Raw genomic sequence first — 13842 nt, 5'->3', positions numbered from 1 at the left:
GGTGTATGTTTTACTGTGTATATTCTCAACAACAACAAAATAAATAAAATTTAGAAAAAATAAATTTATATTTTTGTAGGGCATAAGGAAAATGTTTCAGATTTATGACAAATCATTTGTATATTTGGTTATGTGGTAATTCTTCCCAAAATTGTTCCAGGTGACTTTTCTCTTCCCAAACTATATAAGCAAGGAAGTAGAATGCTGAATGTCGTATCGCTGGCTTTTTGCAGACAAAGGAGACTTGTTTTTCCTTCCTCCGGGAAGTGTTGAGGCATTAGCCAACCAGAAAGCAGGCATAGATAAATAACGCTTTTAATCCATCTGTTCAAAATCCTGTGACATTTGCCCAGAGAACTGCTTCCCCAATTAACTTTCCTACCTATTTCAGTGGCTTATTGCTCACGTCACATTTGTAAAATTGGATGACATGGGGAAAAATTAGAATATATGGACAATAAATTTTACTTACCACTCTGATTCTTGACGTGATTTTGTATGTGGAGAAGGGGTAGGAGGTCCACTGAAGAATTTGATTATTGAAGAATTTTCTACTGAAGAACAAAGAAAATCTGACCTGATGGCCCATGTTTGTTTTCAATTCAACTTCAAAGAGGGAAAACCTGCTTTTCTAGGGAACTGCAGAAGGGCTGCTAAACTGTCCTGTCTTGAAAACCTGTCCCTTCGTAAATCTACTGTGTTGTGAAAACAGCACTTCTCTGTTAAAGTCTGCCATTTCTTCCTCCGTCTCTTGCTTGCCTTTTATGCATAGCATTTATCAGACTTAGGTAGGATGAAGAACTTTGGGCTACACGCCTTTGTATTTTTATACATTATTAGTTGTATGTCTAAAAAATAAGTCTGAGGTACTTTAGCCAACCCAGAGAGGATGGTTTCTAGGGACAAGCCAAAGGGCTCTATCTTGTCCAGTTCAGCATTTGTTGTCAGATAACTTAGATGAAGATATAAAGAGGGCTTATCAAACTTGCATTTGAGCATAATATTGGGAATTAGAAAAAAATTCCATGAAATAACAGAGTTAAGATTCTCTCCCTCCAAAAATACAAATAAAAATCTAAAAATTTCAACATCTGCACAGAATGACAAATCTAACATGAAACTTAGTATGGGTAAATTTATGGATGTAATGCTTGGGCCTCTCTCTCTTTCTCTCTCTCTCACACACACACACACACACACACAAATAACTGCATTCCTATAGCCAAGGGGAGCATTGCTTATTGGCACTTGTATAACAAAGATTTATGGATTTTGGTTCAATAAAAGCCAGCAGTATGATGTGGCTGCTGAGAAAACTAATGCACCTTTTGAGTGTGGTAATAGACCTATAATGGTTTGAATGAGGGAAGTGATTGTCCTGCTTTCGGAGCTGGTTGGAACAATCCTGGTGTGTTATATTCAGCTCTGAGGACCTTGGAAACGTAGACAAACTAGACTACATCCAAAGGTGAATAATCAGTGAGGTAAGGAAATATGACAATTTCCCATGAGGTTCACCTGAAGGAACTGGAAATTTTAGCCTAGAGAAGATTCCAGGGCAATGATAGTTAACTTCAAATTATTCTTCAGATATTTGAAAGGCAATTAGAAAGCAATCAGACATGTGCTCATGAATGGTAGATCTAGAGTTCAAAAATTGAGGGTATGGGAGATAGATATCAATATAAGGAAATTGCATTGGGTCTTCTTTAAATATCCTCTACTGCTACAAGCTTGACTTTATTATTATCTATTTAAATAAATCAGCATGATGGAGAATCTAGGAGGAGGCCTTAGGACTCACCTACACACTCCTGTCTGAAGCTGTAGTATAGTTATATCCTATTAAGTGACTAGAAAACTTTTACTTCTTGTAAGTATTTTGCAGAAAAAGAGTAAATTTATAGGTCCTGATTTCAACCTTATGACAAACTCTTCAGATACACTTTGCACCCCATTAATTAACTTCAAGTGTTTTGTATTATTGCTTCTGATGTGGCCTGTTTAAAACATAAAGAAAATTACTTGAAGGAGCTAAAACTGTCCAAAGATGAGATACAGGAAATAGGAAGAGGTGTCCTGGCTAAGAAGACAGGGGAGGGATGATACGTCCAGTCTAGATGGGCAAGGAAGGAGTGCAAAGTAATTGCGTCACGGGGCATCTTAGCATTCAAAAATGGAACCACAGGTGTGCAGTATGCTTCACCTTCTTCTCTAAAGATATCATCGTTGCATTCAAGAACCATATATATGTATGTACGTATACACATACACATGTATGTACAGGGCCAACTTCATGGGCATGCAATCTGTATGATTGCCCAGGGTCTTACACTTAGAAGGGTTTAATGCTGTGCTGTCACAGTCTTAAAACTAATAATTTTTAAACATGGGCCACACGTATTCATTTTGCACTGGGCTCTGCAAATTATGCATGTGTGTGTATATAAAATCTTAGAAGTAAAAGGAACCTTATCCTTTGTCTAATTGAACATTCCTTTCCACGTCCATTTCTTCCATTTTCCATGTTCTTCCAAAACATAGATGCCTCATTATTCGTTTCTGTTTTTATTTTTCATTTTATAATGATATCAGTAGTGAATACGTAAAGTATACTCTTCAGGTTATTTTTTTAATGAATATACATAGATGAATATATATATACATGTATTGCTCCTTTTTTTCATAAATTTGATCGTACAATACATATTCTACTCCTTGTTTCACTTCGTGACATGCATTAGAGATCTTTACACGTGGGCACTTACAGATAAGCATGATCCTTCCAGAGGACTAGGAGTTTAGCAAGCCATCCAGGAGTGATTATTTGGACTGAAAGATGTGGGTTATTTCCATGCAATAGGTACTCTCTTGTTATTTCTGCACGCTTTGGACTCAGTCTTTCTTTTGACCATGTTTAGTCTACACTTTCCAGTTTTCGAAGATTATTCTTTTTAATAAAAAGATGGAAACGATATAGAAATAATGCCATCCACTCTCTCTCTCTCATCTGTCAGAACTATATTAATTATTTTGAGCAGGAGACCTAATTCTTCCTTCTTATTTTTCTGCTCAATAGCTAAAAATATTTCCAGGCTTGCTTCAAGATTTTTTTTTTTCAGTTCCCACAAATCTCAGCTTATTCTGGACTTAATTTTTTGATACTATTTTTAAATATTCATGTCATTCTTTTGTATTCTTTCTTACCCCCCCCTTTGTGATTTGCGCTTATCTTCTCAAAGAAAAATCTGAGCACATCAGAGAGTTCTCTGGATTACCTATCCTCCTCTCCTATTTAACCCTCGTCAAATTAATTAAGGTAATGCTAATTCAAAAGAAGCCCTGGTGGCCCAGTAGTTAAGTGCTCTGCTGCAACCTACAAGTTCAGCAGTTGGAACCCACCAGCCACTAAGCAAGAGAACAATGTGGCAGTCTGCTTCCATAAAGATTACAGCCCTGGAAACCCTATGGGGCAGTTCTGTTCTATAGGGTCACTGTGAGTCAGAATTGACTCCATGGCGATGGGCAATACTAATTCAGATAATACTTTGAAGAGACCCTCCCCCACAATCCCCTAAGCTTTTTTATTTGTTAGATTATCTGATAATTGATCATAACTTTATTTTCTTTAATCTTTAATAAAAAGTATTTGAATTATTGACTTACATACCCAAAATAAGCATAAATAACGAGGTGTTCCGAAGGCGTTCGTAGCCTAGTCAGGGACAAAAGACCTACTTGTCGGGAGAAAAATGTAGACTAAAATTCAGATTTACAAACAAATACCAGACATGTTGGTCTGACAGAGACAGGAGGGACACCTGAGACTATGGCCCCTGGCACTGCTAACTCAGAACTGAAGCCACTCTCAAAGTCCACCTTTCAGCCAAAGATTAGGCAGGCCTTCAAAACAGTAACGCATGTGAGGAAAGTGCTTCTTAATTCAATCAAGTATAGGAGACTGTCTTGGCCATCTAGTGCTGCTATAACAGAAATACCTCAAGTGGATGGCTTTAACAAAGAGAAATTGATTTCTTCACAGTAAAGTAGGTTAAAAGTCCAAATTCAGTGTGTCAGCTCCAGGGGGAGGCTTTCTCTCTCTGTAGGCTCCGGAGGAAGGTCTTTGTTCTCAATCTTCCTCTGGTCGGGGAGCTTCTCAGGCGCAGCAACCCTGGGTCCAAAGGACATGCTCTGCTCCCAGTGCTGCTTTCTTGGTGTATGAGGTCCCCAACTCTCTGCTAGCTTTCCTTTCCTAAGGTGATGCAGGCCACACCCCAGAGAAACTCCCTTCATATTGGATCAGGATGGTGACCTGGGTAAGGGTGGTGTTAAAATCCCACCCGAATCCTTTTAACATAAAATTACAATCACAAAATGGAGGACAACCACACAATGCTGGAAACCATAGCCCAGCCAAATTGATACACACATTTTTAGGGGGACGTAATTCAATCCATGACAGAGACCTAATGGGGAACATGGATAACCAACCCAAAAGCAAAGACGAGAAGGCAAGAAGGGACAGGAAACCTAGATTAATGGACAAGGAGAACCCGGGGTGTAAAGGAAAAAGGGGAGAATGCTGTTGCACTTGGATTGCAACCAATGTCACAAAATGCTCTGTGTACAAATTTTTGAATGAGAAACTAATTTGCGCTGTAAATTTTCACCTAAGACAGATAGACAGACACACACGCACACACAAAGACCTATTTGTGCCTAACTCAGACCGGGTACTAAGTTAATATTAGTGTAATGAATGAATGAATGCATGAATTTAAGACCAAGATCATGTAATATTTGCTCCTTTGGATAAATATATAATTTAGCTAAACTTAGTTGTTTTTGCACAGTTGCTTTCTTCTATGGTTCATTTCTTGCCTTTCAACCTTGATGAACCTATGGAGTAAAATCCTAAATTAAATGTGAAATTTTACAATTTTTAAAAGGCAGATTCCTTTAAAACTCGGAATCTCAATAGAATAGTAAGTTCTTACAATTTTTGCCATAAAGCAAAATGGCATACAATAACAAGGGATTTGACCATTTGTCTAAAGTTACGGAAACAATAAAATTAAACCAGAACTCTGAAATACCGTGAGAGCATTTTGTATGTGTGCTTGCATTTTTTGTGGAAGAGGGTACATAGATTACTTTTGTCAAATTCTTAAAGTGGTTGAAGACCTCCATATTAAACAACAGCAGACAAGGTACAATTTCATAATAATAAAAATGAAACAAGTCATGTTTTTGGCATTTATTTACTAAACGTAATTCGTAAACCATGCTAGTTTAAAAAATCAGGTGCAAAGCTCTTAAAATAACTGAAAATACATTTCTGATATAAATAACTTGTGTCTATCTTTTTTTTTCTTGATTAACCAGGCCAGAGGTTTATTTTATTGATCTTTTTGAAGAACCAGCTTTTGCTTTTGTTGATTTTTCTGTGTTGGTTTCCTGTTTTTAATTTCTTTGATTTCTGTCTGCTCTAATTTTTATTATTATTTTTTTTTGCTTTGTTTACGACACATCTCTTTACATATTCATCATAGTTATTTTAAATTCTGAATGATAACTGATGCATTTAAATTATGGTATTGGTAAAGAATATTGAATATGCCATGGATTGCCAGAAGGGAATCTTTCTGAGCTCTTTACCATGAGTACCTGGTGGCATTCTTGGAGATGAACCCCACCAAAGTGTGGAGGCCTGTTTCCCACTCTCACGGTAGTCCACACACAGCCCCCAGCAATTTGTCAAATTATCAGTTAAGTATTTTTACTATTTCCGGAGCCCTGTGGTGCAGTGGTCAAGAGCTTGACTGTTAACCAAAAGGACAACAGTTTGAATCCACCAGCCGCTCCTTGGAAACCCTACGGGACAGTTCTCCTCTGTTCTGTAGGGTTTCTAGAAGTCAGAATTGACACGATGGCATCTGCGGGTTTTTTTTTTTTTTCCTCACCATTTTCAGCCTCCAGCATGTTGTGCTCCAGGTAAGCAGATCTCAGCTGTGATTCCTTGGACGTGCCTGTTTCTCCAGATTTTGTGGCAGTTTGCATTGTTATATCAGTTCCCTGATGTGCCCAAGGGAAGTTATGGATTCTTAGTTTGTCCATTTTTTTCTTACTGTAAGGATGAGATGACTTCTAAGCTCTTGACATGTCAGAGCTGGAAATCCATACAGAATGTATTTAATAGTTATCACATGCTAGTTATTTTTTGCTTATTTATATAAAAACATTAAAATCTGTAAAAATATAAAATAATAATTTAAAACTTCCTTTACCTATTTGGCCCCATTTTCATGGATATCAATGCATATCACCAAAGTTTTTGATTGTTGTTGTTGCATTTCCCAGCATCTTCATGAGGTTGATATTAGCTTACAGTCTTCGTGTCAGTTTCCTCATTGGTAATATTGAATATTAATAGTACTTGTCTTTCAGGATTATTACAAAGATTCAATGAGATAATGCATATAAAGGCTTAGCATAGTAAATACAGACCATAAAACATACTTCCAATAAAGATTACTTTCTTATTAACATTTTTATTGCTAATCTCATTCTCCAGATAGAGAAAATGAAGTAAAAGAATTTTTTTTCCATCCACTTCTCATTTCTGGATTCTTCTTTTTAGAATTTTCTGCACTCGACCTGCAGTTGGTGACAGTGGAGTGGGAGCCATGGCCTTGGTCATGCTGGAACTCTGCCAGATAAAGTGCCATCATACTAATTGTGTGCCAAGCCACAGTTCAGTGAATTAGTTTCTCTGGGCTCTCTTTTCTCTTCCCACACCCCAGCAGCATAACACAACCTAGATTGCTTCGGATCACGCCAACATGAAAGTGGTTTCTGGAGAAAGGCACCAAGTTTTCCTCTTTGCTAGTCTCTTGCGAAATTTTGAAATTAAAACAAAACCAAACCTCTTTGAGTCTTCAATTATGATAGAAATGTTGTATTTTAGAAGATTTCAATTGGTTTATTTTAACTTTATTTTCCTAGCAGGTAATTCTCTCTTTTTCTATTTTGCTATTATTCTACTATTGTATTGAGCTATTGGTGGTAGAAGGAAGATGGGTTGAGTAGTTTCAAAAAAGGTCTTGCATGATTCAGAACTGCATAGCTATAAGCTCATTTCTAAAACTCCATTTACGGCAGGGGCCAAGGCTGGAAGTTCTGACAATGCCTTAGGGGAGCATTCTCCTCTGAAAAGTGTGGCATTGAATAATGATGAACACCAGTGCAAACCAGGACACATTTAAAGAAATTCAACTTTAAAAGAAGCCTGAATCTTCAAGTCTTTACATGAACTTTTAGCAGGCAGGTTTCCTGCATTTATATGTAGAAGAGAGAAGAAATCTAGCCTCTGTGTCATAATCCCTTACTTTTTTGTTACATTTGATTCTACATGTCAATTTTATGCTCTATAATGATATCATTTCCTTTTTCTCAAAATTATGGTAAATTTTCATACACAAAAATATTTTCATGTTTAATGCTTTTATACTATTAGCTGGAAGCTTGATGGGACAGTAAAGGTTTGTCTATTCCAGCTCCCGGTTTGTTCCAACTTAATGCTGTTTGTTCTTGTTAGGTGCCATTAGGTCAATTTCCACTCATGGTGACTCCATGTGACAGAGTAGAACTACCGTTATCTTTATGGAAGCAGGTTTCCAGGTCTTCTGATAACCCAACTCCATCGAGTTGATTCCAACTCATAGTGACCCTATAGGACAGAGTAGAACTGCCCCATAGAGTTTCCAAGGAGCACCTGGTGGTTTTGAACTGCTGACCTCTTGGTTAGTAGCCGTAGCACTTAACCACTATGCCACCAGGGTTTCCCGGGCTTCTAATAGTTTATCAAAAAATGATGGTTTTCTAGGTTTTCCTTTAAAATATCCAAAAAAGGAAAAGGAGTTCTATAACCTCCTTGGAGCCCTGGTGACACAGTGGTTAAGAGTTCAGCTGCTAACCAAAAGGTCAGCAGTTCTAATCCATCAGCCACTCCTTGGAAACTCCATGGGGCAGTTCTACTCTGTCTTACAAGGTCGCTATGAGTATGAATCGATTCAACAGCAAAGGGTCTTTTTTTTTTTTTTTTTTAATAACCTCCTTATTGTTGCTATGATTGTAATATCCTTAATTTTGACAAATTTTTATAATCCAATAGTACATGACGTAACAATCTTTGTGGGTCACAAGATGCAGCCACCACCTCGTTGATCCTTATTATGAGACGTGAACAAGGGAGAGCAGGAACTTTTTGTAGAATCTTGATATGACTGAATCTGCATGTTCATCTATAACTGTGGGGTATCAAGGCAGCCTTCTAGAAGTAGTTTTTAAATGAGAATCTATGTCTCCGATGAGAAGTATGGGAGATTTTGCGTTCTGTGTCCCTAGGATTCTCATTCCCAAAGAGAAAGAGACAAAATTTGCCTCTAGCCTCTGGCAGTGGGTGTGCTTAGGCATGACTGGATGTAGGGTACCCCAGCAAGCAGGGAACCGACCCTAAAGTAGGAGTTTCTGGGTGGTACAATCAGTTAAGCATTAGACTTCTTACCAAAAGTTTGGTAGTTCGAACTCACCCAGGGGCAACTCAGAAGAAAGCCCTGGAAATCTGCATCTGCACAGTCACAGCTTTAAAAACCCTATGGAGCGCATCTCCACTCTGCACACAGGGGATCGTCACGAGTCAGGATGGACTTGACTGACAACTGGCACCGGGACATTAGTCACAATTTTAGGAAGTCCTTTCCTAATTAAAAGTAATTCATGGCCCAAAGTAATTACCCTAGTTGATCACTATCATCAGATATTCTTTTATTTTCTTCAAGACACTTTCCACTCTGTTATTCACTTCCTTAGTATCTGTCTTGCTCCCACAGAGTTCGTAATTTCTTAGAGTGAGGACATAATCTCTCTTGGTTATCACTGAATCCCCAGCACCTAGGATAATACCTGACGGATAATAGTAGCTTCACAACTATTTCTCCCAGCAACACCAGTTCCAGGTCCAATATAAAGAAGTTTGAGGGTAAAACAAAACAAACAAAAAGTTGCCCTTGAACTGATTTCAACTCATGGCAACTCCATGTGTGTCAGAATAGAATGGTGCTCCCCAGGGCTTGCAGGGGCAGATTTTCAGAAGTCAATTGCCAGGCCTTTTTTCTGAGGCACCCGTGAGTAAACTTGAACTGCTAACCTTTTGCTTAGCAAATGAGAGCATTAACCATTTGTGCCACCCAGGGACTCCAAGCTTGAGGGCAGCGTCCCTCAAATGACCTCTACACTGGTCCTTTAATTTGACTTACAGAGGTCGGGGCCAAATCTATTTAATTTGTCTCATACAGCATTGAATAAAGGAGTCTATTCACTCTACTTTAAGCAGCAGGATGAGGCCAGCCAGAAGTATAGGCCTTAATTATGCCCCTGAGAGTCCCAGTCAACTGTGCTTAAGTTCCGGGAGGACAAGTAGGCCTTATTTCAGACAGCCCGCATGTAGTCTAGGGCCAATGTATTACCCATTACTACATGTACAAGAGTTTAGACTGGTATCATTGTCAACGATAACAGTTGAATTGCCAATATAACAACCCTCAGCCACAATGGACAGATATTCCCTGGCCCATGGCTTGTATAACACAGGTTACTCCAGTTACCCATTTGTGGTGAAATTTGATTTGGATCACCATTGCATTGTTTCGATTAAGTGACATGGGCAGCATCACTGAGTAGTTGTAGCCTTGTTCATCACATATGTCATAACCCCAGGCCACTCAGGGAAGTAGTGTACACACCAAGTGGTCATTGTCCTTATGATCTAGGACCTTGTTAATCCCCAGAGAGAATCCTGGGAGCTGAGCTAGAATTAAGCTTGAATCCTCTAGGTCCACTTTTGTCTGGGCTGCCACCCAAGGAGTGGACTACCCAGGCTGACCCAGGGTTGCTGTTAGGGGAAAGATTTCGTATACCCAGGAATGACCACAGTTAGAGTGATGCATCAGGGCATGTGCGTTACACATGAGGAACACTAAGCATAGAGAATCCACTCATTTTATAGTAAGCGGTAAGTAAACCTGTGCTTTGTCTTGAAAGTAATTATTATCTCACTCCCTCAAAGTTGCTTGTTGCAAATATAACCTTGGAAAGCATTGTAATCCTGGTATACCCAGCTTTACCTGGAGGGGTGTCTCTTCCAGCAGAAACCAGTCTTCTGAAACTTATTTCTGTCTTTCCTGATAGGAAGTTTGTTTGATCATTACAAAGTGTCCTTAGGAGATCCACAGGGAAAGTTTCTATTTGGTCTCAGTGTCAAGAATAACTGTGCTTCTCACTAACAATTGTAGGTGTTGAAATTGATCCTTTTTCTTTCTTCTCGGCTGCTGGGGAGGTTAGACTCAAATACGTGACTCAATTCTAGCACAGCCCTCGACACAAATAAGTTGTCAATAGATAGTGCTATTGAAGTAGATAGAACTTCGAAGTGAGAAGTGCATTTTGTGGTGAACTCTCTCCTGGTTCCATTTTATCCCCTGCTCTCTTATCCCTTTATCTCACTTTTCTTATTATTTTAATTTGAAATAGTAACAAGCTGTAATCCAAATCCAGGTCTTCTCACTTCTGTTACAGCGCTCTATGCTCTATGCTATGCCTAGTTCTAGTCTCTTTGAGGTTGAAGAACAGCTGCTCAATATCTTTATCTTAAAAAAAATTGTGAAGAAAGTTATTCAACCATCGTTTGTCTCCACCCTCTTGGCCCTGTTTCCAATGTGTTAGTCAGTTTCATTGTTTTTCTCTGTACTCCAGATTCTCTAGTGTTTTGCACATGTTAGACCCAGGCAAAATTGCCTTATCCAATGTTAATTTGAGGATTTCTTCTTATCTTTTTTCAAGCCAATTCGACATTCTCAAACATTTTAGCTGTGTATATATGGCTGGGTAACCATTTAAGCCTTCCCCCCACCCCTAGAAACAACACCACACTCATGCATGTTCATTGCCCTTCATCCTGTTTTGGACAAATCATCTCACTCTTTCTTTCATTTCTTTTTGGATTGAAAAATTTATGAGGCTTTATATGTTGTAATTTCCTGCTATAGAAAGGCAGGAAAGTACATTGCTGGTCAACAGCTAGGATTAGGTAAACACTTTAGTACTCAGAAACTGCCTACAGGATTCAAATATTTTTCACTACATAAATTGCTTGACCATTTACTTGTTTAGGCAAAAAAAAAAAAAAAAAAAGTAGCTGAAAAGTGAATAGGTATAGAGTATAATCAAAAAGGTGGGTCAAGTAACTGAAAGTGATTTTTGACCAAATCTGCTCACTGGAGTAGTGATCCAGTGGATTATTGCATCCTGGGAAAAGTCAGCAGGAAAGCAGCCATTTCGGGCATGCAAAACAGTTTAGAGTGCAATACTTAATATATTCCGTCTTAAATCAACCTATTAATTCTAAATTTGTTTAAAAACATTAACATCAATCAGAACATGGAGGTAGAGGCCGCAGATACCTAGAAGCCCCAGATACCTGAAGAATGAAATGTGATTCGTTCTTTTTAAATAATTTTCCGAAATTAAAATAAGGATATTTTTAGTAATGTCTTTAACAACCCTCTCCATTTTATGTGCTTTTGTAATTCTTTTGTTCACCATATTTCACTTTTTATAGAAAATAATTGGTAAAACAGTATCAAATATCCTAAGGAAGTAACAGAAACAGGAGTCATCATGAGTTCCCAGACCTAAATATCTACAAAAATATTCTAGGACTCAAGCTTAAAATATTATTTCTTTGTTTGACAATTAGTTCTGTTACCAATTTTACATCAGCAAAATATATCAGTCGTTGCCCCTTTTCTTACAAATAAAATCAGTGTATCTCATTGCACGTAAATCTCCTCTAGATATTTTTGATAAAACTTTTGTAGCAACAGCGAACACAAAATATATTGTGAAAGCTAAGCCTGAAAGAAATCCACGTATTAGAAACAACTATTCTTATATGTTTATGCCTAAATCCCCCCACATCATATACTCATTATTTAAAATTAAAGGAAAGAAGTCAAATTGGAAAACAGTAAATGAAGAGACAAGATGTGGGGGCTCCATATTGTTTCACTTGAATAAAAGCATTCTTGTTTTCTCTTGAGTTTCTCCCGGGAATAGGAAAATTAACAATCAGAGTAATAAACACTCTTCACTAATAAGAGCAGTGCAATTGTGGTTTTGGTTGTGTAAAATATCTGGGTTTTATACATTATTTCCCCTTTTCAAAACTGTGGCTGAAAAAAAAAAGGTTCATCCTAAAAACTTAGTTAAGTGGGAAAATTCAAAAAATTATAATTCACTTTTTAATGTATCCACGGTCTTACGTTTCTGTCAACTTCGGCAACAAAACCAGTCTTGGCAGTTTTACCAACTGTTTTTAACCAGTTAGTTCAGTCTGGCTCTCAGTTGTTAATATGGTACTACCGATCCCTAATTCATAGAACCACAGGGGAGTGTTTAAATAAAAGAACCCTCGATTTCATAGTAGTTTTTAAATGAAAACATATGTATCTATAATAGGGCTTTAAAAGTTTTTTTTTTTTTTTTCAGTAAGAACTTAATGTGTGGCATCTGTTAGGTGTAGGGTGTCTTTTTCAGTTTTCCCGAAGAGGCACTTTGGGCCCAGTAAAGTTGATAGTTTAGATGTCGGTATCTCGGGAGCCATCAGGATTAAGAGCATCCAAGGAAGGGACTTTGTTGTGGGTTTTTATTCCTTCCATAGATAATTTTTTATATCCTATTAACGAAGAAAAGGAGAGAAAGAAAAGGAAACTTCAAAATACTTTTCCAAAGCTGATTGATTTGGAGACAATCACTTTTAATATGTATATGATGTTTGATGAGACAGGTAAAAATTGACCATTCATGTATCTAGAAATCTTATAAAATATTTTAGGGCTCCTTTGAGGGGTATCAGTGCTGGAGTTCATAATCACTAAATTTAAATCATCATTTTATAGTGCTCTCTTGTTAAGGGAGTGAGGGCTGACCCAGTGCCCTGATTTTTTTGAAAAATAAAAATGGATTAATTCATAACCATTAAGATGGCATACTTGCCCTCTTACATCACTGAAGTTTCACTCCACCTCTCAATTCACAGGTTTTCATGTTTATCAGTATCTCTCTCTATATTCCTCAGGATTCTCAAGTATCCTGTCTCTGTTATTTTTAACATAAATGAATGACTACATTCAAAATGAACCTTGTGTAAGTCAGCTGGATTGAAATATTGTATACTCCCAATATTTCCTAACATTCCCTCAAAATCTCCAAATACGTTGGAGGGATTGAGATTGCCTCAAAAATTTTTAGAGAATCTTGAATACTTTGGACAAATCGTAAAACCCTCTCCTGTTGATAATATTTCCAGGTTACCACTGGTTCCCCTAAAAATGAAATAGAGTATGGAGATATAGGCTGATACAAAGCTCAGTTGGCGTGTCTTTACTTTTTTCCTATGTTTTCAGAGCTATGTATACTGTGGAAACCCTGGTGGTGTAGTAGTTAAGTGCTACGGCTGCTAACCAACAGGTCGGCAGTTCAAATCCACCAGGCGCTCCTTGGAAACTCTATGGGGCAGTTCTACTCTGTCCTACACGTCACTATGAGTTGGAATCAACTTGATGGCAGTGGGTTTGGTTTTTGGTATGTATTCTGTGCATCTATATATGAATACATGCATCTGTATATAAGTATATGAATGTATGTTGTATAAAAAAATGTATGTTGTATAAAAAAAATGTATGTTGTATATACATGTAAAAATATTGAAAGGCAGTATAGAAA

The sequence above is a fragment of the Elephas maximus genome, chromosome 4 (genome assembly GCF_024166365.1).
Source record: "Elephas maximus indicus isolate mEleMax1 chromosome 4, mEleMax1 primary haplotype, whole genome shotgun sequence".
Taxonomy (NCBI): domain Eukaryota; kingdom Metazoa; phylum Chordata; class Mammalia; order Proboscidea; family Elephantidae; genus Elephas; species Elephas maximus.
Note: the sequence above shows the minus strand (reverse complement) of the source record.